Source organism: Cupressus sempervirens, chromosome 3, assembly GCF_028749045.1.
Source record: "Cupressus sempervirens isolate cs-2001-9-10 chromosome 3, ASM2874904v1, whole genome shotgun sequence".
Taxonomy (NCBI): domain Eukaryota; kingdom Viridiplantae; phylum Streptophyta; class Pinopsida; order Cupressales; family Cupressaceae; genus Cupressus; species Cupressus sempervirens.
The window spans coordinates 381,028,776-381,041,842 of record NC_143120.1 but is presented as its reverse complement, the minus strand read 5'-3'; the positions used below and the strand labels follow the sequence as shown (position 1 = coordinate 381,041,842).

General features: G+C 38.3%; 1 long non-coding RNA gene across 1 annotated transcript; it reads right to left on the bottom strand.

Annotated features, from left to right (window-relative positions):
- Positions 1 to 3,289: 3,289 nt before the first annotated feature.
- Positions 3,290 to 4,095, bottom strand: LOC149566596 (uncharacterized). The gene is made up of 2 exons (XR_016361573.1): positions 3,865 to 4,095; positions 3,290 to 3,725 (listed from the first exon to the last, which is right to left on the bottom strand). It is a non-coding gene; the product is annotated as an uncharacterized LOC149566596 (long non-coding RNA).
- Positions 4,096 to 13,067: the final 8,972 nt, after the last annotated feature.

Below are 13,067 nucleotides of genomic sequence, written 5' to 3'. Positions count from 1 at the left end.
TATTGTATGTTACTATGAAGTGAAAACACATGGGCATGAGTGGAAACTTGGGGGGTCTTTGACGCTCTATGATATAAGAAAAATAGAGGAACCCCTAAAAGCTATAGAGGCCAGCAAGCATTATGGGAAGAAAAGAAACACGCAAGTCCTAAAACTATATTCACAGTACAGCAAGCCTATTCTGGCCAGAAACATTGTAATTCTGCAGTCAAATGCTTTGTGAACACATGCCAATGCTTTGAATGTTGTAAGAGGAATCTCATTGGAATTACTTAACCATTGTTCCTAGTCTATACACAACGTCACAAAAATGATTGTAATAGCCGCTTCTTCTGTGGTTGCTTCCAATAGCACTGTTAGGGGTAAGTGAGAAGGGCTTATGTAATAAAACTTGTCATGATTGGATAGTTGAGTACAATTTCCGGTCACGATATCTAACTATTGTCAATAAAATTGAATTATCACTTACGCAGAACCAATTAACTCATCTATGCCTCCATAATCTACCATTCTAACCCGGGTCACAACAATTCCATACATGACACCTGTAAGCTAACTGTAGATTTAAGGTTTTAAAGCCAACAGTTTTGACTTTTGGTTCTTTCTTGATCAGAGCCACAACTACTTTGGAGATGAAATCTAACAGCTAAGTGCAGAACTAATGTTGTATGCAAATAGTTCTGACTTTACGACTCTCTTATGATAGTTAAATGCCAATATCCTCTTCTCCTCTGTGCCAAACAATTCTAATACAACCAAACGAGTATTGAGCCATACAATATATGCACTACAATATTATAATTGCTTCAGAAGAAAGAGCTTTTGGATAAATCGTTGAACTAAATCTAATTACAAGGGTTTGAAAGACTTTATCATCTTGCTGCCTTGCTAAATCTAATAGAAAGTGTTATGTAAACTTGTTACATTGGAAAATTGAGTCACAAAGAACATGAGGGAGTGGGCTTTCTGGACTCTTTTTTGCATAACAAGGGTTTTCTTATCGCATCACAAGTTTGAAACCTATGGAATTACAATGCAGTAATTCAATCAAAAAGTAAAACAGGACGTAATACAGCAGTACTCAAAATTAATGGCAGATATACAGGAATATACATTTCAACATCTTTCATGATCAATATTAAATCCAATTTTGTAAAATTTTATAATAGTTATAATAAAAGGAAAGAAATAATCAAAGGACAATAAGAACAGTTTACCTTCCCTGTATATTTCCTCACTAAATCCACAGCTGAGAAGAACTTCAAAATCTATCTTTCACTCTGTATCTTGCAGAAAAAATAATGTGCGATCTCTCTTAGGATTGCAGAAAGATGTGAGCTTTCCATATTTCCCTTGACATCCAGATGTTCCTCATTGTTAGGGAAGATATGAGTTATCCATTAGCATTCTTACATCTAATTCTGTACAAGGATGTCGTAGTTATTCTAGCAGTATCCTTCATGACAATTGTGGTTTTTAGTAATTCCAAACAATGGTAATGTAGTAATGTGGCAGGTCATGCTGATAATTGATGCTGGTGAAAAAACAGAGTTTTCTTAGGAAGTTTTTTGTTTTTTTTTGTTTGTATGTAAATGAAGAATGTGCTTACATATGCATTTATGTTTTTTGCATTTTTATTTCCTGTAGGTATGAATTCTTTATATTCAATCCTTTGTAATCTTTTTCTAAAGAACTGTAATAAAAGATATATTTCCAGAATTTCACTCTTTTGTAAAATCTACAGGTTAGACATCATGAACCCTAGTCTTCTAGAGCATCTCTCTCAGTCATTCTTGTGAAATAATAACATGAGGTTCTTTACTTTTAGCCAAGGAAGAATAACTAATGCTTGATTATATGATCACAAAAATAGTAATGGAAAGCCCTTCAGAGGCAACTGTTCAGTGTCAAGCCCTTCAGAGGCAACTGTTCAGTGTCGAAAACAAATGGAAGTTTTTAGGTTCTTGAATATGTGAAGCAAAAATAAACAATCCTGCACAATATTCAGAAGAGTGTAGAGAGGTTACTGTATTTATTGTTCTTTGTTATGATTTTAGTAGCCAGAATTGATATCTACCTGATGTTGGATATTTATTGCCAATAAGGTTTTTGATATATGAAGCAGACAGCTTTTGACCTTATGTTTTTAAACTTTTATTACAAGAAGCCTGGAACGATAATGTAAGGCAAAGAAGAAGGCAATCCTAATGTAAAACCAATGCGCATGTTAGGGATAAGCTATTCAAGATTGACCGATATTAAGACTACCATAGTTTCATATCTGTGTAGAGATGCAAATTGCAAAAGCAGAGAAAATAATTTTCTGAAAACTGAATACTATATACCACGAAAAACACTAATAAAAAAATGTACTCTGTTCTAGTAGGCTCTTCAGAAATAGGTTAGTCTTTCTATTGTCTGTATACTTGCTAATTTGAAAAAAAAATCATTATACAACTGCAAAAGTGTAATTATCCATATGAAACCAATCTAGCATGTCAAAATGAATGTGACATGATATGTTATTGTTTCATAATGTATTTATTTGGTATAGGATTTCCTCGAAAACTATCAGGATCCCACTATTTTAAGTATCCAGGCTGAAGGCAGTTAAGCTTCAAAAAAAACATACTGCAAGGACTTAACAGGAACTTCACAGCAGCACGATCTTGTTAATCTGAAAGGAAATGAAGTGAAAAAAATGAGGCCACTCACATTAATCAAGCAGTGAAGAAAAAAAGATACACCAAAGAATAGGGGATCAATTGGAGAGCAATGAAGTTGGTCTAATTCTAATACATAAGTCTCTAAGACTAGCATTCTTTGAGATCAACCTAAGCAACTGCTCTAGCAGAGAAGCTATTACCCAGAACCTTAATGGTCAGATGACATGTCACCAGTTCATCATCTGTTGGATGAAAGCTTCCATGACAATAATTTCACCCTGTTCTATCTAACAACCGTGCCCCCCCACCCGCGCCCCCCATGTGATCTCCCCAGCTACAAGACAAAGACCAAGATCAACCGCAATAAAAAGCCCAAACAGAGCAAATGGAAAAGCACTTTAAAGCCAATTATTAGGTTGCCTAAACTTCTTCTTCTGGCAATATAAATGTGAATATCAATAAACCCAAGCAATCGTAAGAACCATTAAAAGGCCTCTATAAAGAAAACTATCCAATTTCCTATTGCTGACTTGCTATGGATTAGATATATACAGTATTGCAATTGATCTAGAGACCAGACCATAAATGGAAAACACTGTCCTGTCGAGGCCGGTGGTCTGCAGTTGTGCAAAAATTCGTATGAAATTGCAGTTAATCTATCACTCTGTCAGAATGAAGTGAAAATACATTTACATGAGTGGAGACCTGGAGATCTTTGACATTTCATGATGCCATAAAAACAGAGGAACCCCTGTAAACTACAGAGGAGTATCATGCGAAGAAAAGAAACAGGCAAGCCCTAACAATATTTTCTTTTACGTCGAGGAAGAATATTGCAAATGCGCTAACATTATATTAAATATTCCGCTCCACTCGGACATATATTTTATATGAAAAACGAAGTATACATTAGAAGGGAATTGATTTGTAATACAATTCTGCAGTGAAATGCTTGGAACCCTTAAACTTGCCTTCCAAGCGAACAGAAGGGAACACATACCAGTGCTTTGAATGATGTAAGAGGAGTATCGTCGCAATTACTTGACCAATTTTCCGAGTCTCTACATAAAATCACCAGCAAAATTTAAATTCACTGTACAAAACATCCACACGAAAGTTTAGATACAAATTAATGTAAGACTCAATTTAAGAAAACGAATAATAACAAGGCACAAATTAAGAGAACACGTAATAATACCTCTGGTAGTGCTCATGTAGTATCAATCTCTTTCCTCACCCAGCGCAAACAAAAGTTTCATAAGAAAATTTCAGAAGAAAATTTAAAGAAGAAAACAAAAGTTTCAGAAGAAAATTTTGATAAACAGAATAAAGACGGACACAAGAGGCATGGCCATGCCAAAAGAAAAAATAAAACAGAACACAAACAAACTAGAAAGAAAAATACATTTACAACACAGAAAGATGTGAATCCGAGGTAGAGGAATCAAATTTCAGGTCCATAAGTTGAGTGTCGTTGGGCTGAGTAACAGCTATGCTTTTTTCTACTTTGCTTTTTCAAATTATCAGACCGTTAAAATGCACAACTATTTTTAAGAGAGGGCTAAGGGCTACGTTTTTTTCACTTTTATGCTCGATGATCTGCGCTAATAAATATATTAGAACATATTCCTACAAATTGAGGAACATGGTATTTTCTCTTTTTGAACTGGGTATTTGTGAGGCATAATAATATTTGGAGGAAAAAATAATATCAAACTTAATGTTGTTACTAATATATGGATAAGTAAGGTCATTACAATATAATAATAATGATTAAGTTCATAGGCTTTTTTCCTTGAGTGAATTGTAATTGTACATACAATTTATTGTCTTGCGTTTGAACCCTGTGACATTAACCTACCCAATTGCTTGCTTTGTTTCCATTGGGAATCATCGTTCTTGCAATGTTGTTGGCATTGGGTGCCCATTTGTGTGGGCTTTTCTAGCACTAGGGATGGACCAAGCCCCCTTGTGCACCAAATGAATTTAAGTGGGTGTTCACCAAGAGTTTCTTGTGGCAATTTTTTTGGCATTGGGTGTTTGATTCTCTAATTTGTTTTGAATACCTAGAAAGGATTTGTATTTGATGACACTTTTCTAAGCTTAAAACCAAAGCATGACCTTGTGGGGTTAGGCCCTCATGTGAGAAGTAGTAATGGAAATGGGAGATTGTGCTTGTTCACAGAATGTTGTTGTCATGTTTAGGGCTAAAGAGGATGGAGATTCTACTCCTAAATAGTATAAGGCCAAAGTATGGGCAAAGCTATGGCAAAATTTTAAGAAGTTACAAGATTTTAAGCCTGCATATTCCTCCTCAACCACCTCAGTTGATCTTAGTGTTAAGCATGGTATGCTACCTTGTTTTGTTAGTCTTCAAGGATCAAACATATTTTCCTTCTTTACATTTATTTCAGGTATACATGGTTATGTGCCAAATATTATGCAAGTTGACAACTGATTCCTCTGCAAGTGATCTACAATTGAAATTGTTTGTGACCTTTACTGATGACATTTACAGGCTATATGTAACTTCTAGTATTATTTGTTGTCTAGCACTAACATTCTATATGATGACCTCTTATAGGTTGTCTTATCTATCTTGATGCTATTTTTCCAAGCTTAATTCTTCAAAAGATTCTCATTCATGCATCTTCCCAACTCTTTATTAGACAAGCCCCTTTGTACAACATTTTTGTTGCATAAGAAGTCTTGTTAAAAGGTGTAGGAACTATATTTTAGGGAGTGACTAGAATTCTGATTGGAGAAGGGAAAATTTCTAGCTAGAGTGGAAACTCTTTAGGACAATATTATTTTCGGAGGTGAGATATGCTCTCTAGGTAAATCTAGTCAGTATTTATTGTTCACTGCTTAAAAAAATTGAATTTCATCTTCTATGGATTAGGATTAGTTATAGTGATCTTTGAAATAAATATCTCTCATGTTATTTTATTTTGTTTGACATTAACCTACCTAGTTCCTTGCTTTGTTTCCCTTGGGAACCGTCATTCTTGCAATGTTGTTGGCATTGGGTGACCATTTATGTGGGCGTTTCTAGAACTAGGGATGGACCAAGCGCCCTTATGTATAGAATGAACTTAAGTGGGTGCTCATGAAGAGTTTATTGTGGAATATTTTTTGGCATTGGGTGTTTGATTCTCTAATTTGTTTTGAATACCTAGAAAGGATTTTTACCTGATGACACTTTTCTAAGCTTCAAACCAAAGCATGACCTTATGGGGGTTAGGCCCTCACATGAGAAGTAGTAATGGAAATGGGAGATTGTGCTCGTTCATAGAATATTGTTGTCATGCTCAGGGCTAAAGAGGATGAAGATTCTTCTCCTAAATTGCATAAGGCAAAAATTTGGGCAAAGCCATGGAAAACTTTTAAGAAGTTACAAGATTTCAAGCCTGCATATTCCTCCTCAACCACCTCAGCTGATCCCAGTGTTAAGCATGGTATGCTACCTTGCTTTGCTAGTCTTCAAGGATCAAACATATTTTCCTTCTTTACATTTATTTCAAGTATATATGGTGATGTGCCAAATATTAGGCAAGTTGACAACTGATTCCTCTTCAAGTGATTTGCAATTAAAATTGTCTATGACCTTTACTAATGACATTTGCAAACTTTATGTGACTTCTAGTATTATTTGTTGTCTAGTACTGACATTCTATATAATGTCCTCTTATAGGCTGTCTTATCTATCTTGACGATATTTTTTCAAAAGATTTTCATTCATGTGTCTTCCCAACACTTTATTAGACAAGCCCCTTTGTACAACATCTTTGTTGCATAAGTCTTGTTAAAAGGTGTAGGAATTACATTTCAGGGAGTGACTAGAATTTTGATTGGAGAAGGGAAAATTTCTAGCTAGAATGGAAACTCTTTAGGAGAATATTATTTTCGGAGTCAAGATATACTCTCTAGGTAAATCTAGTCAGTATTTATTATTCATTGCTTAAATTTTTTTAATTTTGTCTTCTATGGATTAGGATTAGTTGTGATCTTTGAATAAATATCTCTCATGTTATTTTATTTTACCACCATCTTATTATTCCCTAAAAATAAATTTAAAAACATAGTTCCCAATCATAAAAATTGCTTAAACATTTTCTAATTCATTAAGTTGCTCAACATCTTCCTTAATATTCCTACTAATCTTGAATACATCCTATAACTTAGGACCATATTTTTCAAATTTTCTTATTTCGTATGTAGTAAGATCCAATAAAAATAATCTATTATGTAATTTTCTAGGTTGTTACTTTTCTCAGCAACAAATATTTTAGGTCCATTGATTTTTTAAACCTCGTCATTTTTTATGTATCACCTATTGGCTCTAATGCTTTTTACTACTACAAGCACCTAGAGCATAAATTTTTATGAGTTTTAATCTTCATTTATTTTCATGATTTTAAATCTTGTTTTGCAATTATTCATTTTCTACTATCAAACTTATCCAATATACATACATACATATATGTATGTATATGTATATATATGTATATACATATATATACATGTAAATACATATATATATATATATATATATATATATATATATATATGTATATATACGAATATATATGTATGCATATATATGTATATGTATACTATACATATATATACATATACATATACATACATATATATATGTATGTATGTATATATATATATGTGTGTATATATATGTATACATTATATATGTATATATGTGTATATATATGTATACATTATATATGTATATATATGCATATATATGTATACAAATACATATATATACATATATGCATACATTATATATGTATATGCATATATATGCATACATTATATGTATATATGTATAGATATATATATATATATATATATATATATATATATATATATATATATATATAAAAGTTGTACCTGAAACAATAATTCTAGATCTTTTCTAAACAATTCAATCATAAAAAATCAAAATGTGTCACACCAAGTACATTCATATTAGATACATTTTTTAATCTATGAAAGACATAAATGATTACATCATCTAAGAACATTTGCAAGGTTATGTGGACAAAAATAATCGGAAGAAGGAATTATTATCTTGATGATTTTGAGATGAAAAAAAAGAGAGGAATAATGCCACAACTGACTCATTTCCTCTATATCTAAATAAAAAAAAACCTTCGTATAAATGGTCTATGCATATAATTTTTAGTGAGGAAATGACCAATTTTTTATTATAAATGGTTGGTGTCTATCCGAAGTAGTAAGAGGCATGATAATCCCTAGAGGAGATGTCCTAGCCCCCAAAAAATAACCACACAATAGAAACAAAACAACAATGCACGATATTATACCAATTCACAACACTTTATTCATAAAATAATTGTTTTGATGCAATGTGCCCAAATACAATAACAATTACAATAACAGTTTTGCAAGATCCCTCAAGATCCAACCCCAAATCCCTTAGCTAGTCTAGAACCACACATTGGTAGAAATAAGGAATATCTAAATTTGTACTTGCAAGCCCTCCAAGCAATCTCCTTGTTTCCCAAATCATAGCTCCTAGCTTTTCAAAGTTCTCTCCTTTGCTAAATCTTCTTCTCCAAGCTGAATGATATATCTTAAGACTCCATAAGACCCCCTAATACCCAACTAAGCCATAAGTCAGCCTAGCAAGTTACAAATTAAATAAACCCTTACATTAAATGCATATTTAAGCCACAAGAGGGCTCACAACAAACATTAAATATAAAATCTTAACCTTCGTGTTATCCCATGATAATCAGATCACTCGCAACACACATTAAATGCACCAAAAAAATTGACACCAACACAATGTCGAGTGTCAACAAACTCCCAAGCATTGTCGAGCAACCAACACATGCCAAGAAATACAACTATGAAGCCTTCTAGCATTCGAGCCCCTTTATTGACCAAGCCACTAGGGCAAAACTACAACCAAGCATAACCAAGTCATGTAGTGGGTAAGTGCACCAAGTTGTGGTGCCAAAAGTGGGGTATAAGTGGACACCTTTTTCCTGAAATCAGCAAATTCTGGACTTCAACAAGAATTTGAAGATAGTTACGCTCAAAATTTTAAGATATGACAAAAACAAAAGTCGTAGTCCTTTGAATCTAGTTTCTAAACTACTAATTTTTTTTCAAAATGGTTTAGTTTTAGGTCCCCAAAAAAGGGGGCCACAAAAAGTGGTACTGTTTATTCCAAAAAAACATAACATAGTACAAAGTGTGGCCCCCCTAAAATTTTAACTTTTTTTTTGAAATTCTTTAATCGCTCCAGTCAAAAGTTACCTAACACTATGTAGTTTATCCCAGATTTTTCGGGTAATTTTATAATGTGTATTTTTTTTTAATGAATTTTTAAATTAGACCCATCCCAAAAACGTGAAATATCTGTGTGCTCCCCCTAGAAATGATTGAAAACTAATCTAAAATCAAAACTTTTTTTTTTCAAAGTGTGTAGAATGGAGTCTAGTTTCTAAAAAACTAAGGTGTTACAAAATTCGATGAATGAGCTAAAATCTATAGCGCAATTAGTACATGGTGGTTTCTGACAAAAAATGAACATACATTCAAAAGAAATTATAGATGAAAGACTTAAAATAGTTCAAATTAAAAATAAATTATATGGTTAGATAGCTAACACAGAGACCTATAATGTTATGTAACTTGATCTTATCGATACCCAAACACGAGGAATCTTGAAGGGGAGCACACAAGAAAAATCAATCATTTTTTGTATGTTTGCTGGAAAACACGTCTCAGACCTGTTTATAAACTCCAAACCTTTGGGTTGGATCTCCAAGGCAAAACCAAGCCTTAGGCTTGGTTTTAATGCAAAGCTTTGAATAGCGCGTGTGCCCTATAGCGCGCACACGCTATTAAAATGCTAGTGAATTCGAGGTAGTGCACACACGCTATAGTGCGCACGCACTATTGAGACCTAAATTGAAAACCAAAACCAAGAGAGAGCTAGGGGGGGTGGGGCGAGGGAATGGCTATTTGTGTGTGAGAGAGAGATAGAGAGAACGTAGGGGATGGGAGAGGGGAGAGAGGAAGTGAGAAAGAGTAGGGGTGGCAGAGAGAGTATAGGATGGGAGATAGAGGAAATGTGAGAGAGTAGGGGTGGCAAAGAGAGTACAAGATGCAAGATAGAGGAAGTGAGAGAGAGAGTAGAGGTGGCAAAGACAGAGTACGGGATGGGGGAGAGAGATTGAAAGTAGGGGATGGGAGAGAGAGGAAGTGTGAGAGAGAGTACAAGTTGGGAGAGAGAGATTGAGAGTAGGGGATGGGGGAGAGAGAGAGTAGGTGGTGGGAGACGGAGTGGGAGAGGAAGAGCGAGAGAGAGGAGGATGGGAGTGCATGTGTGTGAAAGAGAGAGAGTAGGAAATGGGAGAGGGGGAAGATAGAGTAGCTTGAGAGAGAGTAGGGGATGAAAGAGAGAGTAGGGGATGGAAGAGAGAGTAGGCGATGGGAGAGGGAGTGGGAGAGGGAGAGAGAGGGGGGGGATGGAAATGTGTGTAAGAGAGAAAGAGAGAGAGTGTGAAAATGTGAGAGAGGGTAGGGGGTAGCAGAGAGAGTAGAGAGAGAGAGAGAGAGAGAGAGAGAGAGAGAGTGTGTGTGTGTGTGTGTGTGTGTGAGAGAGTGAGAGTAGGCAGTGGGAGAGGGAGAGTGAGTGAGAGAGAAAGTAGAGGATGGGAGAGGAGAGAGGGGGGATGGGTGTGTGTGAAAGAGAGAGAGTAGGAAATGAGAGAGGGGAGAGAGAGATAGAGAGAGTAGGGGATGGGATAGAAAGAGAGTAGGCAATGGCAGAGGGAGTGGGAGAGGGAGAGAGAGGGTGGATGGAAGAGAAAGAGATTAGGCAATGGCAGAGGGAGTGGGAGAGGGAGAGAGAGGGGGGATGGAAGTGTGTGTAAGAGAGAAAGTAGGGGATGGGAGAGAGTGTGAGAGTGTGAGAGGGAGTAGGGGTGGAAAAGAGAGAGAGTGAGAGTAGGGGATGGGAGAGAGAGGGAGAGAGAGAGAGAGAGATAGTAGGTGATGGGAGAGGGAGTGGGAGGGAGAGAGAGAGGGGGAATGGAAGTGTGTAAGAGAGATAGAGTTGGGGATGGGAGAGAGTAGGCAATGGGAGAGGGAGTGTGAGAGAGAGAGAGAGGGGGGGAATGGGAATGTGTATAAGAGAGATAGAGTAGGGGATGGGAGAGAGTGTGAGAGTTTGAGAGAGAGTAGGGGGTGGTAGAGAGAGCTTGTATAGGATGGGGGTGAGAGAGAGAGAGAGAGAGAGAGAGAGAGAGAGAGAGAGAGAGTAGGGGATGGGAGAGAGTGTGAGAGAGAGTAGGGGATGGAAGAGAGAGAGTGAGAGTAGGGGATGGGAGAGAGAAAGTAAAGAGGGAAAGAGAGTATTTGAGAGAGAGAGAGAGATAGTAGGTGGTGCAAGAGGGAGTGGGAGAGGGAGAGAGAGGGGAGATGGGAGTGTGTGTGACAAATCTAGAGAGTAGGGGATGGGAGAGGAGAGAGAGAGGGGGGGGATGGGAGTGTGTCTATGAAAGAGAGAGAGTAGGGGATGGGAGAGGGGAGAGAGAGATTAGGGGATGGGGGAGAGAAAGTAGGCAGTGGGAGAGGGAGTGGGAGAGGGAGAGAGAGAGAGGGGGAATGGGAATGTGTGTAAGAGAGACAGAGTAGGGGATGGGAGAGAGTGTGAGAGTGTGAGAGAGAGTAGGTGGTGGCGGAGAGATCTCGTATGGGATGGGAGAGAGAGAGTGAGATTAGGGGATGGGAGTGTGAGAGAGAGTAGGGGATGGGAGAGAGAGAGAGAGTAGAGAGGGAGAGAGAGAACTTGAGAGAGAGAGATCTAGTAGGCGGTAGGAGAGGGAGAGGGAGAGAGATAGGGGGGATGGGAGTGTGCATGACAGATGTAAAGAGTAGGGGATGGGAGAGAAGAGAGTGGGGGGATAAGAGTGTGTGTCTCTGTGAAAGAGAGAGAGTAGGGGATGGGAGAGAGTGTGAGAGTGTGAGAGAGAGTAGGGGGTGGCAGAGAGAGAGTACGGGATGGGAGAGACAGAGTGAAAGGATGGGAGAGATAGAGTGAAAGGATGGGAGAGAGTGAGAGAGAGAGTAGGGGGCGGCAGAGAGAGAGAGAGTACAGGATGAGAGAGACAGAGTGAAAGGATGGGAGAGAGTGTGAGAGAGAGTAGGGGATGGGAGAGAGTGTGAGAGAGAGTTGGGAATGGGAGAGAGAGAGAGTAAGAGTAGGGGATGGGAGAGAGAGAGTAGAGAGGGAGAGAGAGAACTTGAGAGAGAGAAATAGTAGGTGACCTGGGAGAGGGAGTGGGAGAGGAGGAGAGAGAGGGATGGGAGTGCATGTGACAAATATAGAGAGTAGGGGATGGGAGAGAAGAGAGAGGGGGGATGAGAGTGTGAGTGTGTGTGTGTGTGTGTGTGTGAAAGAGAGAGTAGGGGATAGGAGAGAGTGTGAGAGTGTGAGAGAGAGTAGGGGGTGGCAAAGAGAGAGTACGAGATGGGAGAGACAGAGTGAAAGGATGGGAAAGAGTGTGAGAGAGAGTAGGAGGTGGCAGAGAGAGAGAGAGTACGAGATGAGAGAGACAGAGTGAAAGGATGAGAGAGAGTGTCAGAGAGAGTAGGGGATGGGAGAGAGTGTGAGAGAGAGTTGGGGATTGGAGAGAGAGAGAGAGTAAGAGTAGGGGATGGGAGAGAGAGAGAGTAGAGAGGGAGAGAGAGAACTTGAGAGAGAGAGAGAGATAGTAGGTGGTGGGAGAGGGAGTGGGAGAGGAGGAGAGAGAGGGATGGGAGTGTGTGTGAGCGATCTAGAGAGTAAGGGATGGGAGAGGGGAGAGAGAGAGGGGGATGGGAGTGTGTATCCGCAAAAGAGAGAGTTTAGGGGATGGGAGAGGGGAGAGAGAGAGTAGCCCAAGGGAGAGAGAGAGAGAGAGTAGAGGATGGGAGAGAGGGGCGGATGGGAGTGTGTGTAAGAGAGAGTAGGAGATGGGAGAGAGTGTGAGAGAGAGTAGGAGGTGGCAGAGATAGAGAGAGTAAGAAGTGGGAGAGGGAGGATGGGAGTGTGTGTGAGAGATCTAAAGAGTAGGGGATGGGAGAGGAGAGAGGGTGAGATAGATAGAGAGAGTAGGCGGAGGGAGAGGGAGAGCGAAAGAGAGTAAAGGATGGGAGAGGGGAGAGAGAGAGAGTGTAGGGGATGGGAGAGGGGAGAGAGAGTAGGAAGAGAGAGAGAGAGTAGGGAGGGTGGAGAGTGATGTGTTCTCATATAGTGCGTACGTGCTATAGCGCATACGCATTATGTGAAATCACCTAAAAAGGGTCAAAAAGCAACTTTGGGGCCCGTTTCATTCATTCTCTGCTTTTGTTCTGTTC